Genomic DNA, 25230 nt, shown 5'->3' with positions numbered 1-25230 from the left:
TATCCTGCTCAAATATGGAGAATTTTCTTTGTAAAATTAAGATTTTAATACCTAGTTTATATATTTTCGCCAAACAGACGAAAATCAAGCAGATAATGTGACTATGTGACTTGGTCAGTTTCCTTTGTTGTTACTGAAGCATAAATATAGCTTCTAAAACAAATACATTGACACCAGATAATGACGTCATTATTCTAACCTGAACTGGAGAAATTCCACCCTTTCTTTTCATTGCGAAAGGTAGGTAAACAATCTTTTGTTTATGCTTGGCCTTAATATCCTGGTGAAATTTATGGAAGTCTTTGGACATTTTCGTCAAGAGAATCTTAGTGAAGGTGAATATTTGCGGAGTCTGGGAACAGAGCATTTGTCGGAGAGATTCAATATTTATTAATTGGAAGGTTGGGTTTATTGATACTGGCTTGAATTAACAAGCACCTGAATACCAGTGTTTTATGGTGATTGAAGCATCATTATTTAATATTCTTGTGTCGTGTTGTGGTCGATTTCTGTAGTTTAAGATTTTTGCTGACGAGTAGTGGGCCGGTGGTGTGAATAGAAAATTGCTGGTATCGTGTTTTCTTCATTTGTTTCTGGAAATACAAAAAAGGACGTTTTGGTTTTAAAAGTAAAGAAAATTAAGCAAGAATATTCCAGATTATTCTCTGCTTAAATATGGTTTTTTGTGTCTTTGTTGGTTTTTTTTCTAATAAGTTTACTGATGAAAAATGGCATCTACATGTAAATCTAATTTGAAAATATTCCAATAGGGAGTCAGTAATGTGCAACTTTTTATTTTATATTATTAATATAACACTAGTTTCTCCAATTCTTTATATCGTCATTACATGTCCAAATGATTTTTTTTTTAATCTAAATAAATAATCTTTTATTCACCAATGCGTTACAATAGGAAAAAAGATCCTAAGAAACAAATATCTCATGGCATTGACGTCCAAGTTATGTATAATTAATTGTTTAAACATTTTCACTAAATCAAACAGATAACATTTCACTGGTTTTCAACTTGACATTTAGTTGTTATCGTTACCATTTAATCCATACAGAATATCAGTTACCACTACACGTTCCTTGCAATTTACGACTTTCCATCATAAAAGGACTAATCTAATCTTGCAACTTTGTTCAAAGTAGATTTACTCTCCCGGTCTCAAGTACGCTCAATTGTGTTAAAGGGCATGCGACAGGTGAGAACGAGCGATATCAACTAATAAGTACTTGTTTGTTGTTATTTAATGTCGCGTGCGTGTGCGCGCGCACTTCGAGTGTTAGCAAATACAATCGATCGGATGTCCGCATTGCCGCCATTTTGAATCAAAATCGTTTTAAGCCATTTATTGGTTATTTATTGACATTTTATTAAGGAAGCAACCGTGCCGCTTAGTTCTCTCTTTGGTCTGTAGTGGATACGGTTTGATTAACATCATCTTTTAACGGATGTCTGGGTGCACGTTACAAATTTTTGTCCGTTTCAGTTACGTTATAATTTGGTGCAAATACAGGCCGAAAATTTGCATACGGAGATTGGTGAAATAATAATTTGTTACAGATCAAATACAAGTGCAGTAAACAATTTTATCGCCCTAATTTACGACCACAGCCGCGCACCTTTAACGCTTTATCTTGCCCTCCCGTCTTCACATATATTAAAAATTCTTTGAAAAGTTGTTAGAGCGAAAAATATCGCTTCCAATGATAGGCTATTAAAGCACGAGACGGCCCGTCCAAGAAGAAACGGTTGCCCGCACCTTCGTGATCATTTAATAAAAAATTACCTATTACATGTTAATTGTTATTTCATAACCGACTGAATTTAATCAAGTTCTCTTTCGGTGATTCGTTTGATTTACATTTCGATTCAAATTATTATCAGACTGGAATCTGCTCGTCTCATGCAATTGGCAAAAAAGCGATTGAAATTGAAGAAAAAAAATACCAATTCATGAAAATAAATGAGAATAAAAGAAAATCAAAATTTTAGTGAAAAAGAGCTGGTATCGATTTCATAATGAAACAGAAGAAAAACAAACTTTTTTTTTTTTCATTTTGTCTGTAATATCAATCGAGTAAGAAATTAGTGCAAAGCAGAGTCGTTTGTATTTCCGGTAATTGCTGAAACTTGTCAAATCATTAATGTTTATTTAAATGAACAATTTCAACCGCTCTTTGATAACTAAAACTCTTTATAAGGATGTGAAATAACAAATGCTGCATTGTCTTGAATTTATAAAAAAAGGCTTGATACTTTTTTGATGGTATTTAATTACAGGCAATTTTGAAATGATAAATAGTGCTTGTAAATTGTAAACATAAAATATAAAAGATGAAACCGACTTTTCTACTATGCATTTATTAATATTTATAAAGTACTCTACAATAAATTTTAGCACTCTGGTTAAACAGTTAAGATTTAGCAGGCAAGCGGTTTGGAATCTGGTCTCGATGCTCAGAGACATGTTATTCTACGTTTATAGTTTCTTACGCCGTAAAAAATAAATCCGACCGGATATTTAAAAGAAACTGTTTTAAAGAACATGTTTTATGTTCGAAAGTCTAGTTTCAATATAAAGTTCTCGTATCTTAGTTTAGAGACTTTATCATTGCAAATATGGTCAAGTTCCATGGTATACCCATAAATACTGAAATGCAGGTATCCAGTTACTGCACTGTCAGTCGGACATACTCTTGATGAGCTACACTTTTCTGGGGTTTATTTATTGTGACAAGGAAATGGATAACGATCGAAAAGCCATATTCATAATGCTCGTACATTGATTACATTTATCTGGGGTTTCATAGTTTGGCGACAAGGAACGTGTTTTTATTTTTGTCTATGATACAAAAGAGAAAGAACCCCAAAACACTCGCCCCCACGTACAAATCAGATAGCATCGCGTTTCGGTGCTCTTTCTCGAAAAGAGGGTTAAGATTGCGTTACACGTACACGTTAACGCCAAAGGTTAACGTAAACGCAACTGGGTGAGTGGAAATTGAGTCTTATGCGTATATTGTATATCGGTATTGCAGAAGTTACATTTCTTTTACAAGTATATAACTTAAAACTTTAGACCCCCTTGTGCCTGACGGGTTGCCTTGAAGGGTTGAGGCATCAAAATTGCAGCCATCGTTTATCCCTGCGTGATCGCAAGAGGCTTCTAAATAGGTTTTAATTACTGGAGCCTATAGGCATCTCTTAGCTCCAGCAGGTGAGGTGGTCTTGACCCTTGGCGATGCTTTAATTTTGTAACCCCCAAGGTTAGCCAAAATCATCGGCGTCATATGACCTAAATTGTGTTGGTGCGCCGTAAAAACAAACAAAATAAACAATTTAAACTTTGCATGAATAGTCAACGACCCTGGCTTAGTAAATAAGTAAACTCTTATTGTTGGAAATCCAAACAGATAAATGAAAATTAATATTAAAATTATCAATTTCTATCAAATTAATTAATTATATTAGTACTTTTTTACAGTTCTAAATTGCATTTACCTATATTTCGAATTAATGATTAACAATAAAATTCAAAACTAATATTGACCAGATACAAGCATAAACAAGCGTTTGCTCTAAGGCTGAATCTAAATCTTAAAGTGACTTCAGTGAGATTTTTTTTTCACATGACGGGACTTAAAATAATATTTCGAGATTAATGTTCGTTTTGATAGAGATCTATTCAAATAACTCGTGTGCAAACTTTCAGATATTTCGCTCATTCCTTTTTATAGAATAATTATTCGAATTGTGAGAAATGACCCAAAATTGAAAAGCGTTGCAACGCTTTCCACTCGAATCAGGCTAAGAAGGGCACAAAACTACGATGCTATATTTCTTAACTATCCTTTGCTTATATTTTAAGTGTCTCAGCATATCTGTGTAAGGACTTAAATTTTATATTTTAGACATTTTGTACCTTAGTTGGGTTCCTTTAAATTGTATATCTATTGTACCGTTGTATGTAAAATATTTCAAATAATGAAAGGAAATAACTTAATTTGAAATAACTTAAATTTAATTGTGAAAATAAAATATAAATACGTGACTCTTACATTGTGTTCTGACTCGAGAAATAAGAAAAAGATTTTCTTTTTCATTTTTTTTTTTTTTTTTTTTTTTTTTTTGGATGGACTGAAATATGAAATTTGATAATAAAAAGCAATGCAGCAAAATGCTTTGTTCTCTTTTTTCTTTTTTTTAAAAAAAGAGGGGAGAAAAAAGAAATATGAAAAAGATGGCTTGTGGCTAATATTTGAAACAGATCACTGTCAAATTTAAATCTTTTGTGCACGGAATTAAATAAACAGTGCATTAATGTGATTATACACGGAAATTTGTTCAACCTTCAATTTTGCCTTTTAAAAAAAAATTGGTTATCCCCGGACAAGGTCCGTATCAAGGGGGTTTTTTAATTTAGCTTTGGTTTTTACGCCTTTTGAAAAACCCGAAAATTTTTTTCCACTGACCACGCCAAAAATTTGCTGCCAATCCCCATTATAGATCCCTTTTTGCAAAGGCCCCGGGCCCAAATTTAAAAACCTAGTCCGGACTTTAAAAATTGGGGCACGTGTAAATTTATAAAAAAAAAATAATTTTAGAAGGGTGAAATGTCAAAACTTTTTTTCAAAGGGGCCGGGTTAAATTTTAGAATTTAGGATTTGCATTTTTCCTGGATTTATTGCCTGTGAAAGAAGGGTTTTAAGTACTTTTTCAGAAAGCCGTTCAAAATGCAAAATTTCGGCCACACGTTTCTACAACACCGTGCACTGCAGGCTATTAAATAAACAACAGTGATTTTAATAAATATGAAAACGAAAATTAAGGCGATAAAGCTTTTAGTAAACTGATATAAACTGATTTAAATATAGATAAGTTTTCAGACTTGAAAATAAAGTTTTTAAGGAATAATGCATAGGTTAGTGTTTCTTAGGCAGCATTCATGAAATTGAACCTGTCTTGTGCGACGCAGTTGACAAAACACTAACCTGCGTAGTGGTCTCTACATGCCGCCAGTCAATCGGAACATCTCGGATATTATTCATATCAAGTCCGAAGTGGGATGGAAAGGGCCAAGAAGATGCGATTGGACGCGAGTATTCGTCAATCGAAACATCCTCGGCTATTATCTTTAAAAACCTCTTGAAAGTAGTTCTACCACGTGGTCAGAAACAGAGAGTGTAATATTCGATAATGTAAACAATGAACAAAGGAAAGTAAAGTCTGTATCGGTACTATAATAATTGAAAATATGCCTGACAACCATTTTATTTAAATATGCCCACTGATGTACAATTTTAAACATTTCCGACTCAATGTCATTTGTACTTTCGGTTTCTACAACATAAGGCGGAAGACACGATAAGGTAGCATATTATAAGAAATGAAATGGTAGAAATCAGCCACAATAGAATGGCGAGACACAGTTGCGCAACAGAATTAATGAAATTAATGCTGACTTATCCAACACCTACCATCTTAGTGACTGAAATCATGTTTTTTTTTTAATCTACGAGTTACACCTAAAGTTCAATTACAAGTTTTACTTTTCGAGAGTCCCAAAGGTTCATATCATATCCATATTAAACACCATATAGTATTTTAAGAGTCCAAAATTCATATCAAAATCAGTGTTTTAGCCGAAGAAACAAAGTTCTATCAAAATTAAACATGTTTGAGAATAATACTGATTTTATTGGACTCGTACACAGCTGCGAAACCTATATCAGTCTCGGCTAGCCCCTCGTACAACATAGTTTTAATAGCTATGTACTCGTCGCATAGAATTCAGTACTCAACACAAAGTATAATAACCTCATAACCTCTTGCTGATTAAAACAAATGAATATGAATGAAAATATTTAAAAAGATGAAATGGTTTGTTATAAATAATGAAATAATATACATAAATAGCGAAATGATCTGTTATAGATATTGATAATGAAATGATATGTATATAAATGATGAAATGATATGTTATAAATGATGAAATGATATGTTATTAATAATGAAACTATATGTTTTAAATGATGGAAATGATATGTTATAAATAATGAAATGATATATATGTATTGTACAAAATGAAAATATTTATATGTTATTAATAACGAAATGAGATGAACGCATTACAAATAACGAAATGATATGATTATTTTAAAAATGATGAAATAGTATGTAACAAATAATGAAATTATATGTTATCAATAATGAAATAATATGCTATTTATAATGAAATGACATGTTATGAATGATGAAATAATATGTATGAATAACAAAATGATATACTGATATATAAATAAATCGAAATTTTATGATTATTTATATAGGATGATAAAAATAATTAAATCTTATCTTAGAAGTAATGAAATAATATTAATAATGTTATTTATACAAAGACCATATTTTAATAAGTGGCAACGGCATAAGTCATACCTGTGAAAAATCATAAGTAGACAGGTAGAGTCCTTCAAGATATTCACCATTGACCTCTAAACACTTTTCCAGCCTCAGAATTCATTCAGAAAAAAAGATTTTTTTGAACTGTTTTTTGGGTATGCTGTTTACTGGTTTAAAGCGCTTCGGGTTTCGAACTGGCGACCGCGAAGGCAAGATTTGTTGTATGGGTTAAACCAAAAGTCATAAGTAGACAGGTCAGGACTATAGGCGGGATGTAGCAAAACCTCAATTCTCTGCACCTCTAAATAAGTTTGAACCAAGACTAACCGGTGCGCAGGTGCATTACCATGGGGTATTTGGTCCTGCGCACCCTGAACCTTGAGTTCTTTGTAATGTAGTGATTTAACTACAGCAGTGAGAACATGGTCACGGTAAAAGGTTCCAGTGGAACTACCCCTCTCAGGCACAATGACACGGGACACTATTCCATTACTGTCAAAAAATAGAGCGTACATAACTCTTTTACCACCCCTGCTACGTCGAGCAACAACTGGGAGATTTTGTTACTGGGGTTTGTGTCGGGCTCTAAATACAAAGCCACGTTCCATTTCTTGTTAACAATTTTTCTCAGGTGTCTAGGGTATCGATCTTTGAACCTTGTCAATAAGGCCGAGGCTTTTTCAACCCTCTCCCTTTTCTGGTAAGAAGTTAGCAAATGCGGGATCCAACGGACACAAACTTCCTTAACTTTAAAAACACATATGACGCGCTAAGGTCCGATATTTTTCTTATTTTCTCCGCGGTATATCTTGCATCTTCATCAAATATTGCTTTGACATTGCTGATGTCTTTTTTAAAGGTAGCGGAAATAGGCCGCCCAGAGCGGGGATCATCCTTAACATTAGTTCTACCTTACTTAAACAGTTATACGATATGGAATGGCATTTTCTCCATAAACTTATTCTAGATCCGTTTTTATTTCTGATGCACATTTACCCAATAACCCACGAATTTTGTAATATAAGCCCTTTGCCCTACTCTCAAATCACAAATGCAACTCGGTCATGTTTACACCCAGTATGCATAAACCAGGTGTATTTAAATGTCCTGCTAAAATTTTATTGCACGTGCAAATCGTGCGAAAATAGATATACTGAAACAAAAAAGAAACTGTCTCCAAGTTTGAATGTAGATATGTTAGTACAGTTTTTCAATCCTTTTGAAACTCGATTTTTACGTTGAATAAACATATCGGGCTTTTATACGGGGATTAGCTGACCGATTTTGCAAACAAAACGAGTTTTACAAGCTACTACATGTATATAAGTGTGTACATCTAAGTGGTACCCTTGAACAACTGGCACATACTTTGCGACAGTTTCTTTTTTGGTTCAGTATAGTTGGGTACAAATCCAAAGGCATATTATGTGTACTTTAACGTGCAAATCATGGTTAAATTGAGTTGTTACCACTTCACGTAATGAAATGATACATGACAAATGTTGAACTGATCTGTTATTAATGGTTGGAATGATATCAATAATGAAAACATACGTTATCAATTATATAGCAAGTTATAAAATCACATGTATTAAATAATGAAATAATAGGATATAAATGATGAAATGATATTCTATAAATGATGAAAAAATGATATGACATAAATGATGAAATGATATTATATAAATGATGAAAAATGATATGATATAAATGATGAAATGATAATGTTTAAATGATGACATGATTATTTTACGAATGATGAAATAATATGTTACAAATAATGAAATGATATGCTATAAATAATAAAATGATATGTTATTACCGTGTAAATGATGAAATGAAATGATAAAAATTATGAAATGATGACAAGCTTTTTTGTTAAACAGCGAAAGAAATAATTAAAGATAGCAACTATGAATTTTAGATTCACTTTTTGTTATTGAACACAGAGATTGCAAGCCAATTAAGTAAACGTTTTTGTTTTCTATTAAACTGTAACCATTTCAAACCGATTTATCACATTTCTTTTTATTTTATGAAGTACAAATAATCGTTTTATTTGCCGGGTGTGGGGAAATTTCAACATAATTATTTCATTGACGTTTTATTATTAATGTGAAATGGCCCCAGTAACATTAAATGTTTTTGGGTAGTTTTTTAATATGATCCAAGGAATAAATGTGCATGAAAATGCTCATTGCCAGTTAAAATTGTTCGGATTTATATCTTTGAGTGTCGTTTCATTAGAATTTAATTAAATTTCTCAAATCGATTAGGAATCCGCGATCCCCTTAGACACGCGCTTTGAAGGAAGATAAGATCTCGCGAGACCTTGCCCATCTTTATATTCACACGTGCGCCCATAACAGAGTTATTTATGAATAAAATGTATGCATCTAATAGCCGATGTCAATAAATTAACAATTAAATATTAACCCTTTCGTAAAAAATATCGCTCCGTGACTATAACATTTAAAAATAAAAATATCTTTATTTTCACTTAGCTTGTGAAGCGAGGGTCTTGCGTAAATGATCGTTCGGATAACACACGAATCCCCAGTTTTGCGGTTTTTTGAATGAATATTTCCATTTTCAAGGGTGTTTATCTTATTTAAATTAAACGTATATTATGCAACAAATAGTTCACTGATATAAAAAATACCGTATTAAATGTAGACGTTTAAGAGACAAGAGTGATAAGTTCTTCGTTATTTCTTTACTTTTTTATTATGCCATTGCTATTTGATAGATACATTTCCTTTTCTGGAAAAGGAATCGAGAGATATGTTTAACACTCCAAAAAAAGGTATTCGCTCCAGTATCTTTAGAACCGCTTTACGCCTATTTAACTTACTAAAGATTTTGAACAGACATAGGTAATGTGTCAGATTTTGTCAAATATACCAAAAAAAAAAAAAGAAGATATTTTCATGATAATCTTGATACTTTCCCGTCTCAAGTAATTGGGGTTTCTATAAAAAAAATTTATTCTAGTTACCTCCCTTGATGGCTCAAAATGGACAAGACACGTCGAGTACTTAACTGTTTTCATCATAAAACATTATATAATCCTTGTTATTTATAGTCGAGAACAAAATAATGACATATAACCTTTACAGTGTTGGTGTAATTAACTAATTGTCCAATTAACTCACTCTCATTCACTCATTCATTCACTCACTCACGAACGAACGAACGATTGTGACACACTCACTAACTACCTAACTTACTAACAACTAACAAACTAACAACTAACTAACTCACCCACTAACTAACTCTTACTTGTTATAATTAAAAAAGTGGGCGGGGTCGAATTAAATTGTCTAGTGTTTAATTTTTAATCTTGCAATACTTTGAAAAATCAACAGTAATAACATCAGTCCCGAATTCAAGACAGGATTGGGTCTATAAAACGGATTCTGTGTTAAGGGGACTGATTTTGATTTAACATAATGTGATTATAGTGCAAAGATAATATATTTTCTTTTTTTATATAGTACAATATAGTATAATATAGGCAATAGTAAACACAACTTCGAACCTCGTAACATTAAAGTGACCGGACCACAGCCTAAGTAAAATGTTTTTTAGAGTGCTTGAGCCCCGAAGCATAGATATTGCCGGCTTTATTGGCAGGTCGTTTGTTTGGCACCAACAACATTTTTAAGGGCTACTCCTTTTTATACTGTTTAAGGTTACTGTACATTAAGGTTCTCATTGACCACCGAACAGTGGTTTATTTCTTTGGCTTATACTCCGTGGAAATTCCAGTGAGGTAAATTATTACTACTATGTGCCTTTAAGGGAATGGCTGGTGGCATATCTGTACTCGACAGTGAAAGCTGCATTGAATGCCTTAACAGGCGGACGAACCTTCATTAAACATACAATACTTACGTTGCCCGCAAATATTAACAGAACCGAAGCCGATGATGTATAGATCTGGTCAATGTTTATGACTGACTGGGAGGTCATTATAATGCTACGTGACATCCAAAGTACTGTTTCCTTTTACCAAGATTTTACCGCACTTTACTAGAACATCTATACTGTAACATAATGGCAAATGTTCAAAATGTAAAAAATCATAATGTCCTTTAAACAACATTTCTAGTTAAATGAACTAAAAACTTATGGTCTTATAATGCGCATTTTGTAACATTTCTTTAGGTTATACACAACTAAATCTTAAACAGACTCTGCAAGTTCCAATTTTAACCTTTACATTCATTGCTCTCTCGTGGGATCTCCCCTTTTTATAGATTTTTGAATTCATTTAAACCAACGTTAATCATACTTTTCAGGTTGGGATGGGGTGGGTTGAGAAGTCCCGACTTAATAGATTTACTGGTGGAGGGAAAGCTCTGGTGTTCCACTTCGTATCATAAAATCACGGACGGGGACCTGACTGAGTATAGCTATTGACAATATATTGAACAGTTTCTTGTACACTTTCTTCAATACTTTCTAGGTAAATTGACATGTAGCAAGTATTTTCTGTAGTATAGGGCACAAATTGCTTATCATGAAAAAATGCAATCCTTAGTAAAATGTTCACGATTAATAATTTGTCAAGATATTTATATTTTTCACTAAAAGTAAGAAACTCTGACTAACTTGTATATTAAAATATCTATAATCTATATAGAGTCATATCTGAACACATTTTGTATGACTGTACATGTATATGAAAAAATGTCTTATTGTTAATTGCTGAATCTACATGAAAATATATTATAAATAACTTCTCTGAAAACACTTTGTTTTCATAAAGTAATGTTAAGATAAGTTATAGAGAAATACTTATATATTCTGTATCATTTTAGGCCTAAAACAATCTAGAAAATAGTTCGTTATTATAATAAATGTAAAGAAAATATGACGTTTTTTTAGAATAAATGTTAAAGATATACTGTGCTCATACTTGACAAAAAAAATGACAGATGTTTTTTTTAAATCTATGAAATTCTTATTGAATATGTCTAATCTGAATAATGAAATTAGAAGCCGCGTTCCCTATTACAAATCAAATAAAGTTGGCCTTTTCTTTAAAAACATGCCTGTTTTTAATGACACTATATATTCATATTGTGACCACCTTTAGAGGGTAGAATTTTAAATATAACATAATGTACTTTGTGTAAAGTTAAAACATGTTTATTCTATTTTTTAAGAGACTTTGTAGCAATTATCAAAATTTTCTTCTCGTAATATCAAATTTGAGCATAGTATATCTTTTTTAAAGGAACATTAAGCAGGCGCTTGTCTCATTCAAATAACGATTATTGGTTAATACAAAATGTATCAATATTAACCGGAGGACTATTAAATAACATTAAAACTTATTTTACAGCGAAAACGAATGCTACAGTTTGAAGTATGATATGCACATATAGAGTAAAATGCGACATGCCGAAAAATGTTCAGCTATGGTGGCTGATTAACGCCATGTCGATTTTTTCGCCACTACGTCACGAAAATGCGAACACACGAACGGTCGGCAAAGTTATCGTTATCTTATCTTTGTGTCTTTTGCATTTTCGCATTCTCGAGGCAAAGAAAAGAGAAATAACGACAAAATCGGGCAAAAGTACGACATGGCCTAAATCAGCCACCGTATTCAGTTGTTGAAGCAGATCGGACAAACTTCAATACAGTCTGTAATTGTAGTTAATACATTTGAATGAGTTTTAAGTCGCTAGTTTCAAATGCAAAGTACAGTAGTATGATTTATTAAACTGAAAAGAGTTGTAACGCATCAAAATATCACACAATTTCAAATTATATAGCCTTTTTAAGAGTGCGCTACATACACAGCGCGGAATACTGTACGGTGAAATAAACTCGTTGATACCGTACATACATTAACACTAAATGCACTGTAGTGAAACTTGAACGTTGCAAGAACATTAATCGTACGATCGGTGCGAAATGGTGTATTGGGTTGTACTGTTTGAAAAATAGAAGAAGAAAAAACTTAACTTTACTGGTACAGAATTGAAATAAAGTAACTTGCGAGAACCGACTGTTCAGAATATTGCGATTGTGTCGGTTTGATTTCAATTTCATGCAATTTGTCTATAAATTGAAGTCTTTATCACGTCGGGAAATGGAAACACATAACCAGTGCGCAAACATATTTGAATGTGCACTCGAGAGAGAGAAAGAAAAAAGAAACATTGCAGCGAACGTTTTGTATATGAAACAAACGTCATTTTAATGTATATATGTGCTGGAATATTATAGTAGGTCCAAAAATTATGCTACAGCCACACAGTCATATATATGTGGTATATATAGAACATATGCAATTTTAAAAACAAAATTGTGTACTTTTCAACATTTCACAGTTATATCAATTAAATGAATAAGTGTGTATATATTTTGGTATAACACAAGGTATTTTATTTGGCTCGCTTTTATTTCCAACCCCGATGCTAGAACCTTTTCAAGTGACAATATTTTATTCAAATTGTACAAAATTTGTGAGCAAGTAAGAAAGAAAGTTGTGTTTTTCTTTCCATTTTCAGTGTTATGTGCTACAAAGCATAGATATGAATTTCATGAACATATAAGCATATACGAGTATATGGCCCCAGTATACACGGTTGAAAGTATATATAGATTGCAAACAACTGTTTACACCTGACCATATTAACTCTCAAAAAACTTTTATAACAAATTTATAAAATGAGACAGTTTTTCCTTTTAAGAAAAAAGAAATGAAAATTACTTCATTGATTTACATCGGTTATATATATATAGATGATATAAACGCCACGGTTCTCCAATGAAAAGCGACGTCACAAATCTTGTAATATTGAACAGAAAAAGCAAAACAGGCAAAAAAAAGAAGACGTAATGGAATAGAAGAAACGGAATCCTCGAAGACAAAACACGGAATCTTTGAAGACAGCCAAAAGCAACAAAATTAAAAATGTTGCAGGCTCGGTATGTTTGAACCTGTGCATTGTACAAGCTACTGTCCACGCCCTTTAGCACAAGCGAAGGTAAAACTATTATGAAGTAATCAAATAAAGTACCTATCTATAGTTGGATTACGGCATCTTTACATAAATTAATGTTTCGAACTTCTTATTATTATTATAGCATATGTACTTTAGCGTTTTCATTTAATTATGTTATAGATCTTGCAGATTTTTTCTAGCATATTCAGATTGTTCACTTATTTCTTGGCGCGAATTAAAAATGACACATTCACCCAATCCAAAATGTATATACCCGTATAAGATGTAATGGATTTCGAACGTATCCCATACACAGCGTCCTAGTTCAGCATTATCTGTGGCCATCCTTTATAAGATATACAATCATGACAAAATGATATCATGGGTCAAGTACTGTCCGTGTATACGATTTTTAACACACACATATATGCATGCAAACAGTTGTTTAATGCACAATTATGCTGATTTTTCTTTGAATTTCTTTGCCTAAATTATACATTAATGTGAAATATGTTAACATGGCGTTCCCTTACGTGTTACTACAGTATTACTTAAGTTTCAATAGCATGCAAGTTAGCATGCACAGGGCTTGTAATCTTGCATAAATGTATATGCTAGGATAAAGACATCACCACGGACTTTTTAGCACAGCGCTATTTGACTGTATTAAGATAATATCTATACCAGTATATGTGCGTGTGTACAGATTTATTTCTATGTGTTAAAATCATGTTGACAATAGGGACTTGTTCATATCATTAAACAAACAAAACCACTGATAAAACATATTGATTCATTTGTGAAATCATGATATTTCATTTGAAATACCGAGAAATAGATATTTTGACTGTTATACTTTCATATGTACATATTAATATGAATATGTATATATTTTTTATTTGTACTTATAATGTTTTCAGTACATTTATTAACACTCGTAGTTAACATAGAGCTTTTGAAACGACCACGTTCTGTAGCCATTGCGTATGTATACATTTTGCAGGGCAATTAAGACATGCTATAAATATGCTAAAATAGCCGAACTATTTTCCAAAAACAAATAACTGAACATAACGGTTGATTGTTCTTTTAAAATAAACAAGTACTTAAAGATATAACCGCAAATGCCTTATGTCTAACATTACAAAACCTTTCGTCCAAAAACGTGAAGAGGGCTTTTTCAAGATGAAAAACCTCAACTTTGAACCTATGTAAAAATTTAACTGTTCGTCATATCTTTTTGAAATTTTGGGAACAGGTGCTCAAGAACATGAACACTTTGTTACGCAAGTTCTGCTGATAACGATGAAACAGTTATCTTACAATTAAGTGTCTTTGTAGAGGGTACAACAAAGCCTTTAATATACCCCTTTGACACCTTGTGGTTGTCTCCTAAGAACGGGATTGCTGTCTTCTTGAAAAAAGACAGATGAATATTACGGCTAATGAGTGATATCTGATAAATGGAGATGCCCGTTATCTAATTTTTAAGGCGTGTGTGGTCTGTTCCAGGCTGAATGCCTTGCGTCACAATAGGTCCATAGATGTCTGCATCTGTGATGAGGTTCCATTGAGCACTATTGTGGGTAATGATATAAATCATCAAGCTAAAAGGCAATTAATTGTCTAAACTGCTATTAAAAAATCAGTTTCTAGACACTTTTATCGGAGGTTCAAACATGGTGTAAGCCTCACTTGCGCAGTTGATCTCTGCTTACAGTGAAATTTTCGCATCATATTACGATGTTTTTCTTGTTTAACGCCGCAGTCCATTGCCGCTGATGGTTTGAAGCATGCAATATATCCATTTTTTATGGCTTTTTTGTCAAAAACTGACTTATACCGTCCCCCAAAGAGCTTGTTACACACTGTTTGCCGAATGTCCAGCACGTGGAAAACGCACGTGAAACCTCGACTTCACCTGTGAAGTTTTTCTATATTTTTCTTTCGACCAACGCGCTGGCGGGGACGACATGTCGAAAATGCTTGCTTCAGACGGTGCAAACAAAGGTTTTAAGTTTTCCAGTTAACATCTTGACTACACTAATCGTGCAATTCGTGCGCAATTTTTATCTTCTAGCCACGTTCACTAAAAGAAAACAGTCTGATTTCTGTCGAAGGTTCGAGCGATCGTCGCTCGGCGCAGATGCTATATTGCGGTTCTTATATAATCCGAAAGCGTTCATAAACAACAGAATTCTGCAAACAATTCGAGTGTTTGTCATTCATTGCCTAATATTGCTGATTTCCAATGAAAAGAATTGACTATTTGTGCAAAATTAATTTCAGTTTAACGGTCTGGAGAGAATGAGTTGAAGGGTCGGTGCCGTCTTGCGCGTGTCATTCGGTGACGTGTTATGTTTGCTGTACCATTTGCAGTCGGCAATTTATTTCTAAATGGCAGCAAATGTCATAGGGCACCTTTCAAACAAAAGTTAATAAAACCCGAGCTAAAACAAGGGATCTGTAGCTGTTAAATGCAGCTGTTTCAATCCGGAGACACCGTTTTCAGAACCGCTTGATTTCAACATGTATTAAAGTCTTTATTGACTCCAAAGAGCCTTGGAAACCAACGTTGACTCTCTTAGAAAAAATCAGTAATAAATAAAACATACGGTATTAATTTGAAGGGAAAAATAGGATCCCCGAACAAGGCCCTTAAGCGCATCTCCGAATAAACATCTCCCGCGGGCATAAACTTCTAAAGTTTTGAATTTCCCTCCAAAGCGAAGTTTCTGTTATCGATTGCATACGCAGGCGGTGTTAGCTATATTTTATCGATAATATGTTCTTACGCGGAGAAGTTAAGTGGTCTTTTAAGCGGTTTTGTTTGCATATGCAGTTCGGATGCATACGCGTTGCACTCCCTTTTCTCTACTTTATATCTTAAATAGGAAAACGCGCTAAGCCTATTAATTAAAATGATATGTATATATCAAAGGGGTCACAATTCATTCAGATATAAACAAATATATTATCAAAGAAGCCTTGCAATATACTAGTCGAGGCTCTAGATACTAAATCTTGATAGAGGTATGAAGTTGGTCATTCATTAGTTAAAATGATAGTAGATAATTCTCCGTTTCGTTCTTAGTATTAATTATAATCAAGTATATATATTTATTTCTTGAATCAGTAGTAATTTTACTTAGTATGAATATAAAAATGTATATATTTATATATATACACACACACTTTCGTTAATTAAGGCAAATACACACTTAATATACACTCCACATTCTTAATTTTATATTATAAACCACGGTCCCGTTTAGTATAATTTTACGCAAGTATGCGTATGTGGGGAAAACTAACTTAATACATGTTAAGACTCCCGGTTCAGGTGGAATAAAATTAACATTTGTATATATTAAACAGTTGGACTGTCAAACGGTACGATCCATTTCCGTTGAGCACTTTTTTCCGTACAAATTATAGTACGGTCTGACGCAACTTTGATCATAGACAGACTACATTCATGAATGAATTTAATCGCCATATACTTACTTGTATACTATACAATGCGCTATAGTTGTAATGATTGATTTATATGAATCAATCATTTTGCTAGCCTGATCAATCATCAATAGGCAGGTAAAAACGCTTTAAATACGGATAAAAGTTGCAATTTTCGAGGTTTTTGGAAGCATTTACTAAGTAAAAGTAGCTTATTTTAAGTGAATGCAATGTGTTTTCTATATTAAATTTATTTCTTTGTACCAATTCTGATTAATCATCAAACCGTTTAAATAATGCATGCGTTGTTTAACAAAGTTATAAATCTTAATTTTGCACGTTTTTGTGTTGTTTTTTACAATTCGGTTTTTTTTTCTCTCTTTATTTCTACAATAGAATGGACTGTTTTTTTCATTTCACATAGTATGATGAATGTCCGTATTTTTTCATTATGTTTCGCTGAACTTTTGTTCAGTTATTTGCACAGATGGAAAAAATATCGACCACAAGTAGGGGATAAATTTGGTATTTCTGTTTCCATATGATTATTATGAATTAATAGCCAATTTGTTACGTTAGTGTTGCAAACCTATTCAATGTCGCGCTTTTTTCGCATAATTCGAAGAAAAAAACTCGAGTACATGCGGTTTAAAATGTTCATCGGCCTATATTTTGTTTTAAGGGGACTGATTTATTGTTTTTAAAGAGTGAGTAATGAATTTTCTTTTTACCATTTATCTTGAGCTATTCGTGTGTTCCTTTTTGAAACGTATGGTGCCAGTGTTTTTCTTGTGTGTGTTTTTTTCTGTTTTTGTTTTTTGTGGTTTTTTTTTCTCCTTTTCTTCTTTCTTTTTTTATTGGTGTGAAAACGCGGAAATTATTTAAAAAAAACTACTTTTATATAGTTGCACGTGTAGTTAATTTATAACAAATTAAATGATGTGATATTATATTTCGCACTGAGCTTGATGAGATAATCTATCTCACTCACTATATATTCCAACATTAGAAATACTACTTACTGTTTTTTTTCTTGCGTTGTATAAAACGTAGGTACGTCTCTTTTTTCGGAATGTTTACACGAGTTTAACATCCCTTGAGAAGCAAACCTTTTGGCTGCTGTAGCGAGGTGTTGTATAAGCCTAAAGAGATCAATTTTTATCAACTGGTAGGTAAAAACGCTTCACAAATGGATAAAAGAGGTCATTATATTGTGAAATCTTACTTAGCGGCAAATGTTTGTTGCATAAAAGTCATGGCTATACAGAGGATCGTTATGCAGAGGTAACATTACATTCGCGTTACACGGGAGACACTGTCAATATGTTAAAGGCCCATTAAGCAAAAACGGCTATTAATTTTGTGTCCTGTTAAAATATCCAAATAGTATTCATTTTCCATAAAACTGAATAATCTTTTGCGTCTTTTTCTTTTGAGCAAGAAGTATATAATAAGTTAATAACAGTGATACAAACTTTTGTTTGAAAGTCAAATACCACTTTGTTAAAGTTTTGATACATTTATGACACATTATTTAATACCAGTCGATATTTAAATTACTTCCGGTTATGACAGCAAGTGAGCCGCGTCACGACAAAACCAACATAATGGGTTTGCGACCAGCATGGATCCAGACCAGCCTGCGCATCCGCACTGTCTGGTCAGGATCCATGCTGTTCGCTATCAGTTTCTTTACTTGTTATAAAGTCTGTAAGCGAACAGCATGGATCCTGATCAGACTGCGCGGATGCGCACGCTGGTCTGGATCCATGCTGGTCGCAAACGCATTATGTTGGTTTTGTCGTGACACGGCTCAAATATGTTTTTAATTCGTTGTAGATATTTCTCGATTTCTGCAGCCATTTTGCGGGTCAATATTATATAATAATTTAATTGACATAATAGGAAAAAAATCATATGAACAGCCGATCTAGCTGAATTGTCAAATTTGTTTATATACATGAAGGAAAATAGCATTTTAGCACCAATATGTAAAAGATTTCATGAAGCTGATGGAATTATGAGATTTTAGTTATCTTTTCTTAAGCATATGATAATAGAAGTGACCCTCATAGTGGCGGCCATAAGAGGTCATAATTGTTATGTGAAAAGCGTATAGTATTTAAATTTAATAAGACAAATATTTTCACTCTCTAAAGAAGAAAATAACATTCGTATTTGAGGCATAATGTGCATTTTAAAATCTCAATAACACTTAATGATGGCTCTCTCAGAACGAACATTTATCTTCTTTATATTTTAAAATATGGACTAGTAAATTTCCAAAGCTTTTGATAGATTATCTGGATTTTTTTTAAATATAACTCATTTTCACCAGAAATTTCCCCATGCTTTCATATTCTTACAAATAAATAAACCGTAGTAAACAGGTTTATTTAAACCACACAGATATTATATTCAAACTGTGTATCAACTTACAGACCGAATAACGCTTGAAACCGTATAGATATTTAAATTGTACTATGATTGAAAACAGTTTACTCTTGAAACCGTATAGCTTTTCATATTGAACCATGATTGGAACCAGCTTTCGCTTAAAACTGTTGTATAATGACTGAAACCAGCTTAAGCTTGAAACCGTATGACGCTCAAACCGTATAAAGATACAAGAAGCAAATATCATTTCACCCGTATAACTGTTGCATAACCCTTTAAATCTCCGCATGTAACAAGGACCCACTCACAAGACTCTCGGAATATTCATACCTCTATGATATATACCGTATCCCTGTAATGTTTAATTTCTATTCTGAAAAACACTTCGTACCTCGGAAATGCATGTAAAAAAACGCTGAAAATATTTTGAGTACAACAATGTAGTTAAATGAATTTATGGATTCAAAAATTTTACTCTTTCATTTTTAATCTCATCGGCAAAGACATCTTGATAATTATGATATCGAAAAAGAAGAATAGTTTATAAACCGCAATATTGCATTATCGAAGTACCATGAATTGTAACTTAATACCCTCCACTTTAACCTAAAATGAAATATAAACTGAGGAAAATAAGCGTGTTGACGTGTCAAAATTATACATAATGCACGTTTTTTCCCCTTCTAGCCAAATATATCTATAAAAAATAAGCGTGACCACAATGCTTGAATTACATTCTACGGAATATTCTTTTTAACTTTCGTTTTAATTAACGCGAGGTCAAAAATGTTATTTGTAATGCATAATATTCTTTCTTAAAAGTGTCAATTATCTGTCGCACGGAAGAAAAAAATCATAATAAGAAATATTCAATAACAACTTTTCTGATTGACTTTCAGACGAACCGTCAACAATTTGGGCGGTATTATGCATTGTTGCGTGTAAAATGGGATAATTTTAACCGGCGTCATTTACTATTGCACCGCTTCCGTGATAAAATTGCAATAATTAATATAAAACCAATGTATAATTATTGAGAACGTTCAGTATTCATGTTAAATTTCATATCAACGTCCACGTGTACGCTAGACGTCATATGCGACGTGTGCACAATTAATTAAAAAAAATGTGAATAAAAACGAAAGAATAAAAAAGCTGTTAAAAAATGAAATACAAACGTGAAAAAACGCGGTAAAAGAAATCACACACGGAGAAAATTGGAAGAGACTTGGTAAAGGATTTTTATTTTATTTTATTTTTTTCATTATTTTCTTTATCTTTTTAATATATAGAGGATATTCAAGTTTTTTTCTATAAATACAGGATTATTTTCATCGAGTGGTATGATAATAAATATTTCACGATTGGCATTAGCAACGAGTGAAAAATGATAATTTTCATACATCAAGATGAAAATAAATCCTGTATTAATAGAAAAAACTTGAATTTTCTGTTTATTATATACCTTTTTCTCTTTTTTAACCTTATGAATAGGAAGAATTCCCTTTTAATTTTGTGTATTGGCTGAATTAAGAAGAAAGTAGTCCGGCAAGACACCAGTGAAAATACGGAAAATATGTTTCACTGCAGTAAATTTTTTTAGAGTGAAAATACGGAAAATAAAAATACGCATTTTATTTCATCAATATTTCTTAATACATGTATTTAATTTTTAAATATATATAATAAAATTATCACCTTGAGATCGTTGAAATTTCCCACATTCTGGCCATTTACCTTGATCTTTGAAATTTGAGTTACCGAAAATAAAATTAAATACAATTCAAAACACGTATAAAAGTTAAAGGCGAAGTGAACTAGTGAAATTCTTATCATTAAATATATATGTCTGTCATGATGTGATGTAAGTAAACAATCATGACGTTTTAAATATTTTTTTTTTTCAAGATATAAAAACATTCTAAATCTTCTAAATATTAACATCTTCATAAACATTTAATTAATAGGAACTGACTTACTGTTTAACACTTAGTTGTTTAATCTAATACAAATTCCTGGGAGGAAAGTCATTTCATTAGTCCACCAAACAAGAAACGGCTAAAAAAAACACTATTTGCGTGACAAAATGCATTTACTAATTTATTGTAATGTTTTATAAATATTTTTGCGAAAAAAATATTAGATTTAGTGGGACACATTATTCTGTAGATTCAACTTTCGTTACCAAAAAAGGTTATATCATAAACATAAAAAAACCAAACAACTCTGCAATTAATCGTTCACTATTTAAGCATGGATAATTTTCACGATTGGTATAAAATTTCATATGCCTTTTAAATCATTTTTTATGACAGCAGACGACAAATGGCTATCAGCGTTCAACAAGATCAAGTTTTATTGGTGCCATTTTATCTGTTTTGGATCGGTTGACCCTTTCTACCTTTGCTGTGGGATTAAGTACAGCTTGAACGCTATCCCACAATTCTTCACCGGAGAAATTTGTGTTCCCTCTCGTCTGTTTGTCCTTTGAAATACAGGTGTAAGACCCGGTCCTTTTTTCTTATTACAAAGAAAAAAAACATGCGTTTAGATTCTCATGCTTTGCATCTTTCAACAATCGCATCTTCTCGGCTCATTCCGTTAAACTTCGGATAAGTTATTATGAATAATAGCCGAGATGTTCCGATTGCACCTTTCTATAATCCAGGAAGGAAGCATTGTCAATACATAGATTCGTGTATTTGTTTTATTAGACCTCATATATTTGTTATATTTGACCTCATATATTTGTTGTTTTAGCCTCATATATATTTGTTTTATTAGACCTCATATATTTATTTTATCAGACCTCATATATGTAAGACATTATACATTTACTTTGTAGTAGTTAATACATTTTACGAACATTCAACAAATTTATTCATTTATGATCCATATCACATCGACTTTAAATACTCTAATTTACACGAAATAAATTATATTTAACACACCATTAAGAGATTTGTAAATGATCTCAAAATGAACGAAGTTTTAATGAGATCTTTATCACAAATCTCACACGCCATTAACTCATAATCTCATATCTTAAATACAAGCTGATCGTCCATTGCTGTTTAACAAATTAAGCTTTCCTTAAATGGTATATATTCAATAGCCCACGATAATGTTGTTAGAACATCTAGGCCCAAACCTTTTGTATGTACTTATAAAATTGTGTGAAATTGTATATTGTGTGTATATTTATACAATAAAATATTATTTAACTAAATCATGTTTATAGCAAATGTATATACTTTGATCATTTGGTCTAGACGAAGAAATATTTATGCAATTAGTTTCAACATATTTTATTGCATCAAATACATGTTATTTTACAATTTCAGTTTTGCTGAATGTATATGCATAACACTATATTTCCATTGCTGAGTAAATAGCTGCAAAACACCCAGTATTTAAAAAAGCAGTGCTTGATTAATGAGCGGTGTTGGGTTTCTTTTATCGTGACGCAACGCAAAGAAATGACAGAAGCTGTCCAGTCACGACACTTAAATACAGAACAGTAAAGTGGAAATATCAAAATCATGAATAATGTTATTTAAACATGGTAAAAAGTGTTATATTTTCACTGTTAATATACGGGTGTCGTGATTTTCGACCTCACTAACCAAGCATTAGGAAGTTAATTATCACAAATTAACCTATCAACCCTTACTAAACCCTCGTGCACGGTTTTGTATTCCGGATTGGCATCCGTAATACCGGTTCACGTAATACTAGGCAGTGTGATAATGTCGCACGGCAGCCACGCCCACTAGATTCTTGACCCGGGGCTCACAAATATATTTATTATCCCAATTCAAATTAGCCATTGTTAAGTGAGGGAGAAAAAGTGTTTGTTTAATGTCAAAAAGACATTTATTCGGCTTGGAGTGACAGCCCTATAATTTTTTGCAAGATTTTCTTTCCGTCGTGGTGTTGAGGGAATGTCGCTTGCAATGTTACATGAGTTCTATTATTGAACGCTTTTTTCTAGTTTTGTTTTGGTTTGGTTTGTGTGTGTGTTTTTTTGTTGTTTTTTTTTTATCAAACTGGGATAGAATTAAAGTTATACAAGCTTGCAAAGTATCAAAATTAAAATAGTTAAAGGCACATTATGCCTCATTTTTTTTTTTAATTTTTAAGAAAGGACAAACATTAATTCTATATCAGAAGCTTGAAATCTGAAAAAAAATGTAGCGATAACTGTGAAATAAATAGTTATAAATGTAGCAAAATGTAAACAAAGTAGTATTTGACTTCCATCACTTTAACTGTAGGGCCTACTACTTGCAAAAAAAAAAAAAATAATGGATGATAAAAATGCCTCAGGCATTTGGGTAGTTAGTATCTTTTTTAAAACTATAAAAGTATACCAAAAATAAAAGCATTTTAGGAATAAAAATTAAAGTATTTAAGTATTTCTGAAGCATAACGGACCTTTAAGAAAGTGTCATTTTACGGACACGTGCATGTAGTTTTTTTTCACTATCGCAGGTTAGCAATTTGAACTGAAAACTTAATCTCATTAATATGAAAACAGATCTACGAAAAATGATCTGTGAAAATTACACTGCTTAAAGGTCTTTTAAAAAGGTTTAAATGTTTCAATGGTAATCAAGTTAAAAATATATGTTTAAATAATTATTTTGACGTTAATGAACAGTTTAATAGTAATAAAAAGCAATTTCGGCCAATAAATGCTTGTTACCTGAAGAAAGTTGCGATAAAAGTGAAATAATTTGTTATAAAAGTAGCAAAATGTAAACAAAGTAGAATTTTGACTTCCATACAAAATATTAAGTCACTATAACTGTACTTATTGCCAAAATGCAATAGTTCAACTTCAAGTAAATGGTAAATGAGTAACTTTTTGGATACTATTAAATTTAATAGACTTTTGAGATGTAAAGATATAAGCATTTCTGGGACATAACAGGCCTTTAATTGCATTTGACGTTAAAGATGTTGAAGTATTTTACGTTACTATAACTGCTTTAATGTTTCATTTTCATATCTTGACTTTAAATCTCCTCTAAAAATAGCAACGTTTTAACCGCAAAAGTTCTATACTCAAGATCTATAAAACGTTGTGTTTTTTGTTTTTGTTTTTTATTTTTTTATTGTTTTTTTTTTGTAAAGCAATGTTTATTCTAAATATTATATGCACATTTAGATTTTTCATCCTGATTTTGTGCAAATATCTTTATTAACTGAATGAATCAGTCTATTAAACTTCTAGACTCAGCCATGCAAAACGCGAAGATAGTCATTAAAGGGGGACTACTCCGTTGTCGACTGCAACGTTTACCTGAATTGGGTAGTTGCCCTTCGATATACTTCCGCAAAGATCGATGGCGGAAATGCACGATGTTTTACGAAACGTGAAGGTAGCGTAACAAATAATTAAATATATTGATAGAACCTTTTAAATAAACATTGGTATTTTAAAACTTTATTCATCCACATAAATAGACTTGCAGACAATATTATATTATAATGTATTTGACAAATTTGTTTGTATCTCTCTTTTGAATACTAAAACGACAACTGGCCGGTTAGCTCAGTCGGTTAGAGCGTCGTGCTAATAACGCGAATGTCGTGGGTTCGACCCCCACACTGGCCAAGTTTTTTTTAAATTTTTTTTTTGTTGCAGTGCATCCGAGTTATAAAACACTTACTATGTCTTTCTCTGAGTGTTTTAATATAAATCAATCTTGAAATAATACAAAAGGTAATTAAGACTAATGAAAAGAGGTTTAGGCGACATGAATTGCATAATAATGTATTACTGCAGTAGTCTTAATATTTTACTTTAATCTTTTCTGAACTTACTTGCTTTTTTCCACAGTATGTACATTTCTTTATAATTATTATTAAACATATATGATATAATGGTATCTATTTTAAAGGGAAATGTATACTTTCTTCAACGCATGTTTTTTTTTTCGGATTTTTTTTTATTTTCCCCTTTAGTTTAATTACCGCAAATGTGTTTAAATA

The 25230-nt window shown here is 32.0% G+C and overlaps 1 non-coding gene across 1 annotated transcript; it reads left to right on the top strand.

Moving 5' to 3' along the window:
* Positions 1-24779: 24779 nt before the first annotated feature.
* On the top strand, positions 24780-24853 carry Trnai-aau (transfer RNA isoleucine (anticodon AAU)). The gene has a single exon. It is a non-coding gene; the product is annotated as a tRNA-Ile (tRNA).
* The last annotated feature ends 377 nt before the right edge of the window (positions 24854-25230 follow it).

This window comes from Ruditapes philippinarum, unplaced genomic scaffold, assembly GCF_026571515.1.
Source record: "Ruditapes philippinarum isolate M1 unplaced genomic scaffold, ASM2657151v2 ctg3663_1_1_1_1, whole genome shotgun sequence".
NCBI classification, from domain to species: domain Eukaryota; kingdom Metazoa; phylum Mollusca; class Bivalvia; order Venerida; family Veneridae; genus Ruditapes; species Ruditapes philippinarum.
Note: the sequence above shows the minus strand (reverse complement) of the source record. Positions and strands in the feature narration are given on the sequence as shown.